The sequence below is a fragment of the Notolepis coatsorum genome (assembly GCF_963971535.1).
Source record: "Notolepis coatsorum genome assembly, chromosome: 18".
In the NCBI taxonomy this organism is placed as follows: Eukaryota; Metazoa; Chordata; class Actinopteri; order Aulopiformes; family Paralepididae; genus Notolepis; species Notolepis coatsorum.
In genome coordinates, this window is record NC_140182.1 from 50,798,738 (window position 1) to 50,818,177 (window position 19,440).

A 19,440-nucleotide genomic window follows, 5' to 3' on the forward strand; every position below is an offset into this window, starting at 1 on the left:
CGTTGCTGTGGTTGCATTTAGAGAGGTAGAGAGGTAATTTGCTAATGGCATGTCCCTTATTAGAAAGCAATTATTATTAATTACCAATGGGTGATACAGGAGCTGATTTAGTTCTTGCCGCCCACTGCTCTTCTATGAGTGTGTGTGTGTGTGTGTGTGGGGGGGGGGGGGGTCTCCGTGCTGTCTTTCTCAGAGATGATTGCCAGCCCCAGCTTCCCCCCCCCCCTCACCCACTCACCTCCTACTGGCCTGCTGCCAAGCAGCCAGCAGCGACATTGTCATTATCAGTATGCCAGAGGCCTGGGTCATTATCAATGTGCCAGAGGCCTGGGTAAATGTCATTATTGTAGCCGGTGAAATTCCCCCAGGGAATCAGCCAGCTACCCGTTTAATTTCTCTACCAGCCTGGGAAATATTTGTTGCATCACCAGCCCAGTTCATGGCAAACATCTATCGCTGCTATGCAATTAACGACATAGATCATGTACATAGTCACAGAGCTCATTTTCATAATGTTCCCTTTATTATCAGAGGAAGAAATTAACCCAGGAATTTATTTACACACCCACTGCAAACGGTAACAGTGTGCTAATTGGCTGTTAGATGATTAATAAGCTTACAGCACATGCTAATGAATGGTGCACTCAGCGTTGCAGAGGTGCTCCGGCACTGTGCTTGTGTTTTGGCAGCTTAATTAGACAGATAATTATGTACTTGTTGCTTTTGCTTTCAAGCAAATACCATCAAACATTAAAAAAGATTAAACTGGATTGCACTGCCACAAGCGTGCTGTGACTCTCTAAGTTATCTTGTGTTGTGAATGGGCACGTCGTGCCACGGATGTGGTTTGTTCCTGCAGCTTAGCCAGCTGTGTCCCACGCCGTCTGTAGGTTGTGGTTCCTGTTGACCTTACAGGCATGACTGTGACGTTGGAGACATTTAAGAATAGAATAGAATAGAATAGAATAGAATAGAATAGAATAGAATAGAATAGAATAGAATAGAAATACTTTAATCATCCCGATGGAAATTTGGCACTACAAATCGCTCACAGTAAACATTTAGGTAGACAAAACAAAGTCATGAATAAAAATAACAAAACAATTGCCTAAGAATAAAGAATAAAATAAGCCTAAGAATAAAATAATAATAATAAAATACGGTCCGGGATTCACATTTCCTATGTTACGTATATACATTCATTCTAATATAAAATATACAGTAAAAATATACAGCAATCTACAGTAAGTGTACAGTAAGTGTAATATTGAACAATGTTGTTTTAAAAGTAAAAGTCCAGGAAGATGGTAACTGTCACCCTGTGCTCAGTGATGCAGTGAGGCACAGTGATGCATTGTAAAGTCTGATGGCTGTCGGAATGAAGGACTTCCTGTGCCGTTCAGTGCTACATCTTGGGAGTGATGTAGGCCTAGTTCTATGTTCAGCATGCTGGTGCAGTTCAGTTTATCAATAAAAAGCCTTCATATTTAATCATGAATAAGGTAATATAATTCATAAATGGTCTAAATGTTATTGTAATATGTAATGTGATGTAAATGTAATGTTGCTATATTGCAATGTTTTCTTTTCATCCTGCAAATACTAAACTAATCTTGTGCTGTCAGTGGCCGACAGCGGATAGGACTATATCCCTAAAAAGGCCGGATTCCTCAGTGACACCTTTTGATATTTTGACCATGCCCCTAATCTGGTGAAACGGTTTGGTTTACCAACTGTTACCAAAAAATGGTGGTCTCTACATGCCACGTGAGTTTTAGTGAGAATCATGTGAATGGCCCAGGAGAACTAGGAAACAAATCTATAGGATATCACAGAGTAACACATTTCAAATACCATCAAATATAATCTGTAGAATTATACGGGGCAGTAGTTGATGTTTTCATTTTGAATTACGCCATTAATTACAAAACTTTTCAGTTACCCAAAGGGGGCCTGACTGAAAAAGTCAGGGAGGGGTGCTCCAGTAGCACACCATGTTACCGCGCTGCGTCGCGGGACTCCGTGCTGCGTCACGGATCTGGTTGACTCCGAGTTCGATTCCCGGACTCGCCGTCATTTGCCGAATGTCTCCCCCTGCTCTCTCACCCGTTTCACCCTACAACTGTCGGTCATGCTTGACCAGAAAAGCGATAAACGCTAAAAAATAAAGTTAAAAAAAAAAAAAAAAAAAGTCAGGGCACCACTGGAATAACAGGTCAGGAGATACACTCATTTGAATATTGAAAGTTTGGCCTAATGGTGGCGCTAGATGAAAGGTCATGGGGTCACCACTATCAATATGGTTCTTCCTCTACGGGTCATGACTGTACAGAGTACATTTGAAAAGATTCAAAAACATTGCGTCGGTCAGGATGAACGCATAATATCCACAACACTGTCTTTACAAGGATATAATTACGCCAGTCACATTTAGTCTATATTTAGTAAATCATTCATTTATAGGCTCATGCTATATTTTCACAAAGGAGCAGGAGGAGACATTTCCCGTTCTAATCCCTATATAATGTTGTCATTGTTGTACTCTTGTAATTTAGTGATCATATCTTATTCATCATGCCGTGTTGCTCTTAAAAAGATGTGACTACGTCCTCTCTTTAGTTCTGCTTCAGCTCTTTAGAGCAGAGAACAAACGCATTTTGATGACAAGGCAGTACACCGTGCTGTGTCGTCTCAGGAGACCACTCTGGATGACTGTCAGGGGCGGGCCAATGTGTACAATGCTGCTGTGTAACATCGTTGTGTACCATCATTGTGTACCCGTTGTTGTGTACCCGCTGTTGTGTACCGTCGTTGTGTAGTGCTGTTGTGTACCAGCTGTTGTGTACCAGCTGTTGTGTACCAGCTGTTGTGTACCAGCTGTTGTGTACCAGCTGTTGTGTACCGCTGTTGTGTACCAGCTGTTCAGATTCAGATTCAGATTCCTTTATTGAGCCATTTGTGTAAAACACATTGGTAATTGTTGCAGCAATACAGTGTATGCATTTTTTCTTTTTTCACAGTAAACAAACACCAACACAGACAAGAAACGAAAACAGTGCAGTGGGGGATTAATCAATAAATAAAATACATATATATATATATAAAGTGAAGTGTGTTGTGTACCTCTGTTGTGTACCGCTGTTGTGTACCAGCTGTTGTGTAGCGCTGTTGTTTACCAGCTGTTGTGTACCGCTGTTATGTACCGCTGTTGTGTACCAGCTGTTGTGTAGCGCTGTTGTGTACCAGCTGTTGTGTACCAGCTGTTGTGTACCAGCTGTTGTGTACCAGCTGTTGTGTACCAGCTGTTGTGTACCGCTGTTGTGTACCAGCTGTTGTGTACCAGCTGTTGTGTACCGCTGTTGTGTACCAGCTGTTGTGTACCAGCTGTTGTGTACCAGCTGTTGTGTACCAGCTGTTGTGTACCGCTGTTGTGTACCAGCTGTTGTGTACCAGCTGTTGTGTACCAGCTGTTGTGTACCAGCTGTTGTGTACCACTGTTGTGTACCAGCTGTTGTGTACCGCCGTTGTGTACCAGCTGTTGTGTACCACTGTTGTGTACCAGCTGTTGTGTACCGCTGTTGTGTACCGCTGTTGTGTACCAGCTGTTGTGTACCAGCTGTTGTGTACCACTGTTGTGTACCAGCTGTTGTGTACCGCCGTTGTGTACCGCTGTTGTGTAACGCCGTTGTGTACCACTGTTGGTCGGTGCCCTTCGCATGAGTTGTGCGGAGGATGACCATGGCACTGTTTTTTCTGTTCAAGCATGAAGCATAGCGGAGCTGTGTTTGCAGAGAATTTACTTTATGGTTTTGTTTTCTATCTGCCCTGTTTAGTGTAACACTCAGTAGTTGGATGTGGTGGTGGTGGTGGTGGTGGAGGGGGGGGGGGGGAGTCCACTGAGAGGGCCTGCTATGAATATTTAATGTAAATCCTCCTTTTTTTATCACTGACACAGCTCAGAGCGGGGGAACTCATTGATCTGGTGTTATAATCACAGATTAAAAGAACTCTCCCCAAACAATTCCCATGATTAAAGGCCTGTTTATGCGCTATGTTCATGACCAGCCGAGCTCCGTTGCAGGCCTTAAAGAAAAAAAAACAGAAGGCCGAGCACAACTGCAAACACACACACAGTCTTTAATGTGGCTCCACTGGCTATTGTGAACACAGTCTTTAATGTGGTTCCACTGGCTATTGTGAACACAGTCTTTAATGTGGCTCCCACTGGCTATTGTGAACACTGGATTTGTATTTCAACTCATTAGTTCCTAAACTTGGCCAGAATCTAACATGTCACGCTTTACGAACCAAATCCCCAAAGAGATGAGGGGGGAAAAAGGAAAAAGAAATATGAGGGGGGAGGGGGGAAAACATTTTCCAGGATATTCAACACATTTGTTTCCCTATAAATGTCTCAGTATTTGTCTGTTTTCTTTCACACATGGTGAGCTCACAGTGTGTCAGGACAACAGATGGTGCTGAAAAAACATTCTGTGAACGAGCTTCTCTCTGATTGGTCCACAGCGGCAAGGCAGGTGGTTATCTGACACGGATTTGAATATGTACTACAACTGCATAAGCAGAATTTAAATCCGTGACATCTACCGACCTCTCACCTGCTTCACATCTGAGATAAAACTGTTTGACCTTTGCCCAAAGGTTCACTGTCATCCCAAACGCCCTGCATGCTGATTAGGAAAACTTAAAACGCTGGCTCCGTCGTTCAACTGAGACAGATCAAATCCTGAATGTAAGCTAAACGCGGTCCAATAGTGTCTCAATAGGCTCTTGGCCTCTTGTCAAACCTCCATTTGTGAGTTTAAATGATCTGCGAATTTCATCTTAATTACAACAAAGACGAGCCAGGCCTTTAGAGTTCATTCTCGTCTCGTTCCGTCTGCCAATTATGGATGTGGCTGCCTGGTTGGCACCGCGACGGGCTCCTTCCTCTCGTCTCTCAAGCCCATATTGTCTCCAGAGCGGAGGAGATTGCTACGTGCCCAGAGTCCCTTTCGGCTGTGCTCGGACCAAACCAGATGAGATTATTCTGCGCATTGGAGATGGCTTCTCCTAATATCAGCTATGAGGCTGGCCTATATGCATACAAATCATATGGATGTGTCCCGTGACGCGGAGCCGCTCTCACCTTCATTAGGATCTAAAAGGTGCTTTTCATCTCATTGCTATTCCAGACAGGTTTCCCAAGTGAGAGACTGCAAAGACGCTGTACCTTAGCTGTAAGTCCCTTCTCGGGTCAGTCGCTACTTATGACTAAACTAAACTAAATGTGGAGGGCATTTATACCAAAGGACAAACGGTGGTACGTGGCGTTGTGTTAGGGAGTCGGTTAATTCATATTTTTCCCACGTTAGATTAAAGTTGCTTCTCTCACGCACGTCCCAAAGATAATCTGATCCAGTATTCAAGAATTATGATTATCCTGGTGGCAAGGACAGAGAGATGGAGAGGCTATAGCAGCCCATGTAATTAAATTAGCCTTGGAATGGCTAATTGGATCAATTTGGGAGGCAGACAGTGTCAAGGATAAGAGTAATCATCTATGCAATAGCACAAAAAAAATTTGCTCAGACATGTCTTGTTAAAAGACAAGGTGCGATCCAGAAGGTTAATGCAATTACTGTCCAATTCTCCCACTCACTTTGCACAATAATGCTAATTAATGTAAGATCTGTGGGCTATAATGAAGCGCGACATGGCCAGGTAATGCTGAATTATAGTGTTTAGGACATCACTGTGTTACTGCCTGGTAATGATGGCCATATTACTAATTTCACATAGTTTTACAGGATAATTGTATCTCAGGCAGATGGATAGTGGCCCACCGCAAAGTGAGTTTCGTTTTTTCTCACCTGTACAGCATGTTAGTATGACAGTCATGCGTTTTGCCCCAATAAAGCCGTGATTTACATTTTATCCAAGGCAAGCTCTCTGGGCTCAGTGAGGTGTAAAGTAATGTAATGAGAAAGAGACTTGGCTTATGAACAGAGCATTCATATTCATTAGCAGCAGGCATTAACATACGACGCCTGTGACAGATCTGTGATGCATGTTTTATGAGTGCAGTTAATGGCACGCTGACAGCATGGCGGCCATAAAGGAGCGGGGCAATCCACCAAATGAAAGCCATAGAGTGGTGGGAGGGCTATTGATTCTCCCCTGTGTCCTATTGATCTCTGACGTTCTCTCATCTGGCCCGGCCTGCTAATCTGCTGTATTATCTCAGACCTGTCCTCCAGAACTAAAACCCATAGAGATTGGGTTTCTTCATTGAGCGCTTATCCTTATCATTAGGGCACAAGTATCTTGTGTTTTATTATAAATGGGAGACACCCACGGTGCAACCCATTGACTCTGCTATCAATAGCTGGATATCATTAAATCCTCATCACCCCCCCCACCCCCCCGCCACGGACGACTCAGCGCTCTGCGTGACCTCTGAATAACCACTGTACACTTGCTTGTTTATGGCCCTGGCTTGTGGTTTCTCATGTATACTGCCTCTTTTATTATAGGCAACTGTAACAGCACACACAGGCGATACTGAACACTGCCTGTGTGAGGCAGGGCCGGGAGAGAGAGAGGGAGAAGGAGAGGGAGGGAGGAGAGAGAGAGGGAGAGAGAGGGGGAGGGAGAGGGAGGGAGGGAGGGAGAGAGAGAGAGAGAGAGAGAGAGAGAGAGAGAGAGAGAGAGAGAGAGAGAGAGAGAGAGACAATGTGTGTGTCTCGACTAGGCTTTATCCCATCAGGTTGATCCACTGAGCACATACAGTAGGTCACCCATTGCAAATGGAAAATCCACTCAAGCTTTGTCAGCAAACATTGTGTGTACCCCCCCCCCCCCCCCCCCCCCACAGCCCCTCTCAGTCATCAGCCCCCCCCCCCCCCCCCCTCGCCCCTCCCCCCAGGGCCCAGACCCTCTCAGTCAAACGCTGCATGTGGATTTCAAGCTGATTTAAGGACTAGCACCCAGAGCAACAGCAATATCACGGAAATGAATAAAAAGGAGACGCGAGGCGCCGGCTAACCCAGGACATAGGAGAGATGTTTATGTTATTGTTGTGTAGTTGTACCTCTGAGGAGCAGAAGGAGGTGCTCGTCGTTGTCTCCTCTGGGCAGCAGCTAGAGGAGGACAGAGGAGAGTGTCATCACTCCTGTTTGCGGACGACTCAGCCCTGCTGGTCTCTGACAAGAACAAGTTACAGGTTGAAAAAACCCTCAGCTCGGAACTAGGCAAAATCTGCACATGGCTCGCTGATAACAAACTATCATTACACATGGGCAAAACACCATTCTCTTCGGTTCAAATAACAAACTCAGCAAGACCGACGGCTTCTCAGTTACAGTGGGTGACAATATTGTCACAAGGAAAGATGAAATTACCTACCTGGGTTCCATCCTAGAGGCAAATCTCTCCTGTGACAAAATGGCATCCAATGTAATAAAAAAAAGTCAACCAACGAACTCGATTCTTGTACCGGATCGCCTCTCTGGTAAACAAGAATACCCTGAAGACTCTGGCAGGAGCACTCATTCAAGGGTACTACGACTATGCTTGCACCTCATGGTACCAAAGCACCTCAAAGGCGCTAAAAACAAAATTACAAACATCTCAAAACAAACTGGTCAGACTACTGCTTGACCTTACTCCTAGAACCCACCTCACCCCTGCCCACTTTGACAACCTAGGATGGCTTAGAGTAGACGACAGAGTACAGCAACTTGCAATGGGCCTGGTCTACAAGATACACTACACGACCAAGGTACCCATGTACATGTCAAAATACTTCCCAAAGGTCAGTGAATACCACGATCACAACACCAGAGGGAGCTCCACAAATCATGTTAAACCCAGATTCGGCTCAAACAAGGGACTAAACACGTTTCGCAATTATGCCACATCAATGTGGAACGCCCTACCCAAAACTGTAAAGGAATGTGAATCACTACCCACTTTCAAAACCACTCTCAAAAAACACCTACGGGAGACTGCAATTCGAAACTGGCCCCTGTAAATGTCCTAACCCAACCCCCTCCAATGTACAGTAATTTACCTAGTATGGTTTTGTCAATATTCCAATGTACAATTGTGCTTGTTTGTACAGTGTGTGCCCCCCCCCAATGTACAGTTTTGCTTGTTTATACAGTGTTTCTCCCCCCCCCCCCCCCCCCCCCCACCACCTCTAATGTAAATTACCCAGTATGGTTGTCAATATCCCAATGTATCCAACCCCCCCACCCAACCTCCTCCAATGTACAGTTTCTACGTCAAATGTATATACTCCCTTTTCTTGACTCTTTTCGTATCACAAACAGTATACTGTATTTGCAAATCTGGTATTTCGTAAATGTATAGATGTAGCAGTACTGTCTATCTGTATGTCATGTATGTCATATATGTCCTGATTAATTGAAAATGGGGGACCCTGATGTAAACAAGACGAAAGTCTTTCTCTGGTCTGCATCCCCTTAACAATTGTGTGTATTGAGCTGTACTGTATTGTACCCATTCTGCAATCTGTTAATAAAGTTTTCAATCAATCAATCAATCAGCGAGACAGGACAGGAGGAGCCTTTCTCTCTCCCCCAGAGAGCAGGACAGGAGGAGCCTCTCTCTCTCCCCCAGAGAGCAGGACAGGAGGAGCCTCTCTCTCTCCCCCAGAGAGCAGGGCACCAGAGGGACAAGGGCGGATGACGCGGGGATCGATGGTGCTTAAGGTGCGGGGGTGACAAGGACAGGTGCGGGGGAGCACCACGCTACGGTCCATTAGATGCGGGAGGCTCCCTGCAGAGAGCAGACAGCATGATAAACAGCCTCAGCACTGATAATAGTCTGGCTGATCAATAGCCTGTCGGACTACCTCCCCCCAGGGAGCCGGCAGGAGGAGCCGCCTCGGCCACTGACCTGAGGGTCGTGTGTGTGTGTTTCTGTGTTTGTGTGTGTGTGTTCCTGTGTGTGTGTGTGTGTGTTCTGTGTGTTTCTGTGTGTGTGTGTGTGTGTGTGTTCCTGTGTGTGTGTGTTCCTGTGTGTTTCTGTGTGTGTGTGTGTTCCTGTGTGTGTGTGTTCCTGTGTTTCTGTGTGTGTGTGTTTCTGTGTGTGTGTGTGTGTGTGTTTCTGTGTGTGTGTGTGTGTGTGTGTGTGTGTGTGTGTGTGTGTGTGTGTGTGTGTGTGCGCGCGTGTGTGTGTGTGTGTGTGTGTGGAGAGACAACTCTCACTGAGTCAGACGAGCATCACGTTGCCCTCTTGACCTTTCACCCTAACCCCATCTTCATAGCATAATAGAATCAACCAAGCATATCCAATTAGTATGCGCACGTCCTTCACGATGGTTTATTCATAGTAATACATTTGATGCATTTTTCACATCCCCCCCCCTCCATGCTTCCTCTCTTGGAGTATTCATTATGTTCATCACAGTCAGCGTTTGATGGTTTTAACTGATCCCATTTGGTTCATGGATGAGTGATCATTTCTATTACCCACACTGTTGCTATGGGCAACACCGTATGCAATATACATTGATAGTCAATGCTCTCTGTATTGTTGTAATTATATACCACTGCTGGCGACATTTAGGTAAAATGGGTGTGTGAGAAAGAGTAGCCAAGAGGTTTAGAGGAGTGCGGCGAAAGTGGTTTGAATCCTTTGGTCGGTTGGTTGGGAAGATCTGGCCCATCTCAAGCCCTGCCTCTTTTCGTGATCCTCCAATTACAACTGTCACTTCTCGGTTTGTCTGAGGAAGCGACGGTTGTGACTAGAGGAAGACAAGAGGCGGGGCTTGAGATAGGTCAACTGCTTCCTTGAAGTGAGTCTCTAGACCTGGGAAGTCACGTGATCGTTTTAAGCCCCGATTGGTTCCGGATGCATTTTGCCTCTGGTTTTTACCATAGTTTCTCAAGGTAGCAGGTTTATATGGTTCCACTTGTTAAATTGGTCTGACATTTGACGGGAGCTGTGTTCAGTAAAATAAATGTTTTTACATTGAGAGAAAGTAGAAAGTCAAAATTGGGTATCTAATGCAAAACGACATCTTTGCAGGAAAGGGTTAATTGCATTTGACAAGCAGTCTTGAGTGAATGCTTCTGCACTGAGAGGATGACGTTACGTCATCGATTATGAACCTACACGGTATGATTTGGCTGTAATAGTTTTGGAAATCACAGGTGGAACCTCAGTCCCCAGATCTATGGACAACAGCAAAAGTCTGTTTTTGGACTGGGTAACTCCCAGTATGTGTGTGTGCCTGTGTGTATGTGTGTATGGTTGTGTGTGTGTGTGTGTGTGTGTGTGTGTGTGTGTGTGTGTGTGTGTGTGTGTGTGTGTGTGTGTGTGTGTGTGTGTGTGTGTGTGTGTGTGTGTGTGTGTGTGTGTGTGTGTGTGTGTGTGTGTGTGTGTGTGTGTGTGTGTGTGTGTGTGTGTGTGTGTGTGTGTGTGTGTGTGTGTGTGTGTGTGTGTGTGTGTGTGTGTGTGTGTGTGTGTGTGTGTGTGTGGGTGTGTATGGGTGTATAATGTGTGTGTATGTGTGAACCTCCTTGTAACTATACTCCCACAGGCTATTGTTTACAAATAAGAATGTGTTCTAAGGCAACTTGCTTGAATAAATAGGAGATTAAAAATACGTAGATGGTTTAAGTACATCACCAAATGCAGGTTGTTAGATGATATGGCAACACCTGGTGGTTTGGGGTTGTACACTATTGTACAGTAGCTTACTTTATTACTAGCTTCATTAGCCATTTTACCATTAGGATAGGTTAGTCCATTTTAAACATTAGTATATAACATAATAAAAAGAAAGAGAAAATAAAAATATATATGCACATATAATGTCATATATATACATAAACACACACACACACACACACACACACACACACACACACACACACACACACAATTCAATGAGAAGGCGTGTCCAAACTTTTGACTGGTACTGTATATATAATAATATATTATTATAAGTCCTTTATTAATTCATATTAATTAAGTGTTCCTTTATTAATCCCCTTGTGGAAATCCAAGTGTGACAGCAGCATGGGGGGTACAGGTAGAATAGGTTTTAATAATAATAATAGAGCATAGAACAAAGTGCAAGTAATAATGACAATAGTGATAACAGTAGTAGTATTGAACAGTAGTGAGTGGCAGGATTCAATCAGTCAGTAGCAATAGTGATGATGGTATACATGGTCCATAACGTAGTAACACACTGTACCAGAGTCCATGCAGAGTCAGATAGTCCTAACAGTGTTTCTTATTAACTCATTCAGCGCCAGTCACGATGATAGTTGGGTTAACTGGCCATCGCTTGAGCGCCAATCACGAGTATAGTCGGGTTTTAATCGTTATTTCTTTTATTAGCGATATCCATTCATTTTCATCCATCCAGCCTGATGTTATCGTTGGGAATGGGTCTGAGCTCGCAAAAGGGCAAACACGTCATTGTGACACGGTCGGTAATGTGGTACGGACCTCCGCGAGCAGTATTTGAAATGGCGATCAGATAATTGGATTCTTTCTTTTGCATTACATCAGATACAAGGTAAGAACACTATATATAAATTTGATCGTTGATCTGATATTTATTTTTACCCCGATCGACGCTGTCTCTGTGTCTGTATGTGTGGCTGTTTTCCGTTAGGTGCAGGATGGGGGGGGTGGGGGGGGGGGGCGCGCCGTTCTAAACCACATTGGATGCTTGCACGGACATTGCGCTCGTCACCAACGCACGAGACAACGGTATCGAATCCGGCTGTCTGCGTTGCCTCCGGCTTGGGCCAGCCGTCATACTAACTCAATTGGCAGAGTTAGCGGGTGGGAAGTCGATGGGTGGTAATCTGGACGTTGTAAACAGCGACTCCTACAGGTCGGTTGGGACGCCTGCACAGCAGAGACAGGAAAATGGCGGGGGCAGTGTGAGCCTCCTACACGTTACTCCTCGCCAAATGAGAGTCCGCACTGGCAGGTGGAAAGATGCGACTGGCTGCCTACACATGTATCGGAGGGGACATGCGATGGGCTTCTATCCTCCCTACAACCGGCCAGTGGGGGGCACATGCGAGCATCGTTCAAGACAGGGGAGGGGAGAATTGGCATGGCTAAATTGGGATGGGAGAAAAATAGAAAAAGAGGAGAAAAAGTGGATTAAAAAAAAGAGGAAGATTCGATAATCAGGCGAAAAATTACAACGTGTTTAGTGTATTCCACTAAAACGCTATTATCGCGTCTTTCTCTGGAATTACTCAGAAGCACCCAAAGTTATACTCATATTCAAAAGGCTATAAAACGGAAATGTAGCGATGAAAAAACAATCCGTTTTGTAGATGTTGACTGGATGCAACTAACTGATAATCGACGGGTGTATTAGACCCATAGCTATAATTTAAGATATATTTTAAGGACTCGCAAATCTCGCAGTCCCCCCATTGACTTACAGCATTGATTGATTGATTGAAAACTTTATTAACAGATTGCAGAATGGGTACAGTACAGTACAGCTCAATACATATATAGCAGTAGCGTACTAGCGCCATCTCGTGGATTAAGTGATGGCGCAGAATGAGTTAAGAGTCAGATAGTCCTAACAATGTTTATTATTAGGAGTCAGATAGTCCTAACTGTTACAAAGGATCAGATTAAACCGAATATATATATTTATTTATTGATATATATTGCATAGTATTTGTATATCGTTTGATATCCCTTGTATATTCCTTGTACATATACACGGAATATCCCTTTAGCCCAGACCATAATATTTCATTCTCCTATTGGACAGCGGTCCACAGGCGCCAGAGCCGTGCCTCCGGAGTCAGGTTCAAAGTCACCGTCAAGACATGTCTGAACATGCCCGGCCTTGCCCAGGGCTACGAGACAGAAATGAGGCTGGCACTAGTTTGTTCACCGTGCATATAAATATGGCGCAGGTGAATACAGAAGCACTTAGTCAGAAGTCAAGAGTTACCCAATAAGTTGAAGCCTCACCCACGATACAACGTGCGGTGAAGTATGGCCTGTTTGGCCCCAGAATAGAGCATTGAGACCGCGTGCGAATTAATAACTGAATTGTCAGAGTTTGGCGCTATACCGTCGAGTGCGACATATTTCTATTAAGTCAGTAATAGTCTATTTGTGTATAGTGTATCGTGCGGCTAAAGTTCTAGAGTGACCAGCATCACCAACGCTTCCTCGTATTAGCTAGAGTTCTTATCCAGGCTGGGCTGCTTTCATGGCGCTTTCACCCGAGGAGACCTAGACGAGAACCGTGTGGACATGTACACTGGATTAATCTACCCGACGACTACATAGCCCTTTGCGGCTGGATTATATTTGTTTTGGTCCTGTGATTTATGGAGCGGAGAATCGCCGACGCTTACACGTGTTGGATTTACCCCGCGAGGAGCCAAGTCGAGTCGGCGCCTCAGAGAGCCTGAGGCCGGCTAGCTTTCTTCACTGTGGAGCTACAGTCTACGGAGAACAGCTGTATTCGTCTGTGGATCAAGAGGCTATTGCACCGTCTCCTGTACTTGGAGTCTCCTTAGTCATCGTTGACCAGACTCTCTACTACCGACAGATCCTCTACCCCTGCTGGCTTACAACCAGGGGGACCCTTCCAGTATCTCCCGCTATATATTACTAGTGTACCATAGATATAATTCCCTAAGATTCAGGTTGTATAATTACCTCCTGCGTAACCAGAGAATGGACATTCATTGTTGATTTGCCTACGCACATTCCTTTGCCTTACAAGTGCATTCAAAGTATAATAGAGAAGTATTATGTACCTTTTGCTGCAATAAATACTTAAAGACAACTTTGTGTAGAACCGGTTCATTGTGGGAAGTGTTCATTATATTTAGATATCATGTACTGTATGGCCAGTAATTAAAGTACATAAAGCGGTAGTGGTTTAATGATACCATACTTATCAATACAGTCAGGGAATTGTACCCCTCAGTTACACTAACAGTGTTTATTATTAAGAGTCAGATAGTCCTAACAGTTCTCATGTTCACCAGGCGTTAGCTCTCCAGCATTTGGCAGCAGTTCGTGCCCACGGTTGTGGAGCCTGATGGCAACTGGCACGAAGGACTGGCCGAGGTGGTTTGTGGTGTGTTGTGAGGGGACAAGTCTGAACGTGCTCCTCATCTTGGCTAGCTCCTCATAGAGCAGGTGGGAGGGATTTTCCAGTATAGCGTCGTCCAGCTTTTTCCTCATCCTCCTCTCAGCCACCACCTTTAGTATGACCACTGACCAGCTCGACTCCCACTACGGAGCTAGCCTGCCCTTCCTCACCAACTTCTTCATATATATATATATTAGAGCTGGGCCGTTAACGGCGTTAACGTGCTGCGTTAACGCTATACTAGTATCGCGCGATAATATAATTAACGCATTAATCTATTTTTTTTCTTTTTTTACATTTTTTTTTTTTACCTTTATTTACCCAGGGTAGGTTCGCTGAGCACAGATGCTCTTTTTCAGGAACGCCCTGCTTCACATTCACACAGTTCCATTCACACCTGGGAGCTGCCCAGTACAACCACAGTTGACACCATTGGCCACTGAGCAACTCCACTGGAGCAGTTGATTCAAGCCATGTCACATAGTTCAAGTTTGAAATGATTCTTTCTGTTTTGCTCCTGAGAGTGCTAGATACTGTACTGTACTGGTAATATTATTTATTTGTGTTAACTTCTGAATAAAACAACTTATTAAACACAAGTACATCTTATTGAACATTATTTTGATATTTCATTACCAATTATCATAGCAAAACAGCTTTTTCAAACAGTCTGTAATGCATTTTGGAAACGGGAGATGGGCTCATGGTGTAATGGGCCACCTGGCCTGAGAAACATAAGGAGGAAAGAAAAAGTAAGGACGTACTTCTGGTCATTATTTGGGTAGAACACACATATTTTGAATGCCTTCGGCATTTTTTTTTTTTTTGGGCCATTTTAATCTAGATTAATCTAGATTAAATCCAGGATTGCAGATAGATTAATCTAGATTAAAAAAATTAATCTATGCCCACCTCTAATATATATACATACATACACGCACACATATACCACATATATGCCACATATACAATATATCAAAGGTAAATTTACTTCCGCGCAAGTGGGACTCAACATCCACAAAACTTGTAGATATGGTGTACATAAAAACATTGGAAATCATTTTTCGTGCTAAGAGTAAAAGCCTACCAGTTTGTATTCAATGTCTCTTTAAACCAAGAGAAGGAAAGTATAATACATTTTAAGAGGGTTATGTATTCTTAAAACATGTAAAAAGGTAAGAACTAATGTAAAAGCTAGATGTGTTTAAATTTTGGGAGTTCAATTATGGAATAGCCTTAGTGACGGGTTGAAGTTGTGTACTTCTCAGGGGAGATTTAAAAAAGCATTAAAGGATAAAATAATTCAGGAGTACAGATTTGAGTAAAACATCAACCATTTGTTTTTTCTTAAACATTTTTATATCTTGCAGCTTATTTTAAGTTTTTCTTTCTTATATTGAAATATATTTAGTTTTTAAGAATTTGTAAAGGATAGGCAAAAATAAGCATGTGCTTCAGCCTATTCCTTTTTTTCGGTCGTTGATTTTGGATTTTGTGTGTGAGCTTGCCTTGAATATGTACCTTTGTGATTATTTTTTCTTTTCCTTTTGTAAGTCCACACGGGTGTGTTTGATTTGTCTGTAAACAAGATTGAAAAATAAACTTCATTCATTCATCACATGCATTCAAATTATACAGGCCTACATTCCCTTTACTACCCCACCCCCCCCCCCCCAACCCCATGTCATGGTTGGTCCATAATTTCCCCCACGGAGGTAGTGACCTAAAAAACCTCAACACGCCACAACTCTACCATGGATGTCCTGGCACGGTAAATAAAAAAACGGGCACCATGACAATACATGATACCCACCATAATGTATTGTACAGTAGCTTGATGTTTGATTCCAGTTGTAGGTCAGTCAGAATCCTCCTCACTGTGTTTGTGAAGGACTCAGGGGGATTATTACCCCCCCCCCCCCCCCCCCCCCGTCCCCCAGAGCCACGATGCCAATATATGACCGGGGATTACAGAGGAAATACAGTATGAAAGGCTGTGAGCCGAGTGCTGGGAACAGACTGGTGACTGATACGACCTTTGGCCTCTCTTGTGGCTGAAATATGACCACTCTTATAGCTTATAACAGTCATCCGAGTCTGGAGCACAGTGTTGGTTTTGAAACGTTATTGGATTTCAGTAATAAGAGGCGCTGTGCGGCCCGGTCTTGGTCTGTGGTGGGAAGTGAAAGGACGACTTCCTGGACGACGGCACGGCCCCCTTTTATCATCCCAGGTTAATACATCCTTAATTATGTTTACTCCAGTACAAATTTGTCAGGTCTATTGGTTACAAGGTTGTGTAAATAAAATAAATTATAAATAAATAAAAAAGCCCTTTTGCCATACGAGAATCTGACGTAATGAAGTGTTGCACACATGCCGAGGTTGAAAGAGCGGTGGTCTCTTTGAGGGTGGCGTGAAGAGGAAGCATCATTTCAGCAAGTGTTTGCAGCAAAGTACTGCATCAGAAGGCGGATGTGGAAACACAAACTGGCGTATATGCACACCCACACACACACACACACACACACACACACACACACACACACACACACACACACACGCACCCGCCAATACACACACACACACACACACACACATAAACACACAGGCACACACCCGCCTATACACACACACACACATAAACACACAGGCACACACCCGCCTACACAAACACACACACACACATGCACGCACCCGCCTACACACACACACACACACACACACACACACACACACACACACACACACACACACACACACACACACACACACACACACACACACACACACACACACACACACACACACACGCACGCAAACACACACACAGTGGTGTTGTCACTCACTGAGTCAAGACCACAGGTCTGCTCTGAAGTTGTTTCTTCTCAGCGCGCCAACGTTATCTCACCACTACAGTTGTGGCTTCAATGGCGGTGAGACATCCTGACTTGGAAAGTGAGACTCCATATCTCCAGCAAAACCCCACAAACCAGAGACCGCAGGCTGCAGCTTCTGCAGCCCCGGCTCGCTGTGACTTCAAACACTAACAAGCTGGAATAACATTTAGCTTGGGGTGGCTTCCCCTTGACGGCTCCCAGCTGCTGGCAAGCTGACGGGAGGGAGACAGGATTTATTATAGGCCCCCGTTGCATTTGGAGAAAACCTAAACCGCAGCGTATAGAAACCGTGGGGTCGCAAAATGTGTGATTAGGGCTTTTTTTCCACTCTGAATCAGGCCTTGCATCCACAGCGGATCAATCCGTCTGAAAAATCTATTTCCATCTCTTAGCTCGCTCGCTTTCCGCCGTCTATGAAATGCTGTGCGTAGAATCAAATTGACATTAGAGGTTGATCTTGAATGGCTTTGAAGATGACATTTACATGATACAAAAGGGCCAGAGTGAAATACTTTAGCGACGGCGTGAAGGGTTGAAACGATCCCGGGATTGAATCTTCACACCTTGAGATGTGCAACCCTTCACCACACGCCATCCGCTGCTTTGGTCTGATCTGTTTTGCACGGTGTCTGAGCCGAGCATCATTTACACCTGTATTTACACACAGGAAGCACGGGTGGAATGACCCGAAAAACACTCTCTGTGGCAACATACAGTACAGATGGCATGACAAAGAGCTGACATCATTACACATAACAAAACAAACAACACTCAGACGTCTCAATGACTGCACTGCCCACGTGAGTCTGTGTTTGATTAGTCTCACGTAGCCAGACCTCTCTCCACACTATGTTAGCGCTGTACCAGCGCAGAGGAAAGGTCTGGCTGAACCTGTTACCAGTCTGCTATAGGGGGGAAAAAACTCTGGGTTGTTTGTATTTGTTAAAACCAATCACAATAATCCTGGGCGGCACTAAGCCCAAGATGCAGCGATGGAGCCCTTGCAAAATAATGTTTCAGATGGTGGAAGGGGAGGAGAATTCCGACTGAAATAGTTGGCCAATGGCGCGCTAGTCTATATCCTGTGAGTCAGACTAACATTTCATAAGTTCCACACGCAGTGAATCACCCACTTAGCGATGTGGCCACCTCCCTTTGCTCAACAAGTCTGAACAGAACGTCAGAGCTTTGACTCAGGTTGACAGGTTACAACCACTCCAGCGTTTCTTCAGAACGTCAGAGCTTTGACTCAGGTTGACAGGTTACAACCACTCCAGCGTTTCTTCAGAACGTCAGAGCTTTGACTCAGGTTGGACAGGTTACAACCACTCCAGTGTTTCTTCAGAACGTCAGAGCTTTGTCTCAGGTTGGACAGGTTACAACCACTCCAGCGTTTCTTCAGAACGTCAGAGCTTTGACTCAGGTTGGACAGGTTACAACCACTCCAGCGTTTCTTCAGAACGTCAGAGCTTTGTCTCAGGTTGGACAGGTTACAACCACTCCAGCGTTTCTTCAGAACGTCAGAGCTTTGACTCAGGTAAGGTTGGACAGGTTACAACCACTCCAGCGTTTCTTCAGAACGTCAGAGCTTTGACTCAGGTTGACAGGTTACAACCACTCCAGCGTTTCTTCAGAACGTCAGAGCTTTGTCTCAGGTTGGACAGGTTACAACCACTCCAGCGTTTCTTCAGAACGTCAGAGCTTTGACTCAGGTTGACAGGTTACAACCACTCCAGCGTTTCTTCAGAACGTCAGAGCTTTGACTCAGGTTGGACAGGTTACAACCACTCCAGCGTTTCTTCAGAACGTCAGAGCTTTGACTCAGGTTGGACAGGTTACAACCACTCCAGCGTTTCTTCAGAACGTCAGAGCTTTGTCTCAGGTTGGACAGGTTACAACCACTCCAGCGTTTCTTCAGAACGTCAGAGCTTTGACTCAGGTTGACAGGTTACAACCACTCCAGCGTTTCTTCAGAACGTCAGAGCTTTGTCTCAGGTTGGACAGGTTACAACCACTCCAGCGTTTCTTCAGAACGTCAGAGCTTTGACTCAGGTTGACAGGTTACAACCACTCCAGCGTTTCTTCAGAACGTCAGAGCTTTGACTCAGGTTGACAGGTTACAACCACTCCAGCGTTTCTTCAGAACCTCAGAGCTTTGACTCAGGTTGGACAGGTTACAACCACTCCAGCGTTTCTTCAGAACGTCAGAGCTTTGACTCAGGTTGACAGGTTACAACCACTCCAGCGTTTCTTCAGAACGTCAGAGCTTTGACTCAGGTTGGACAGGTTACAACCACTCCAGCGTTTCTTCAGAACGTCAGAGCTTTGACTCAGGTTGGACAGGTTACAACCACTCCAGCGTTTCTTCAGAACGTCAGAGCTTTGACTCAGGTTGGA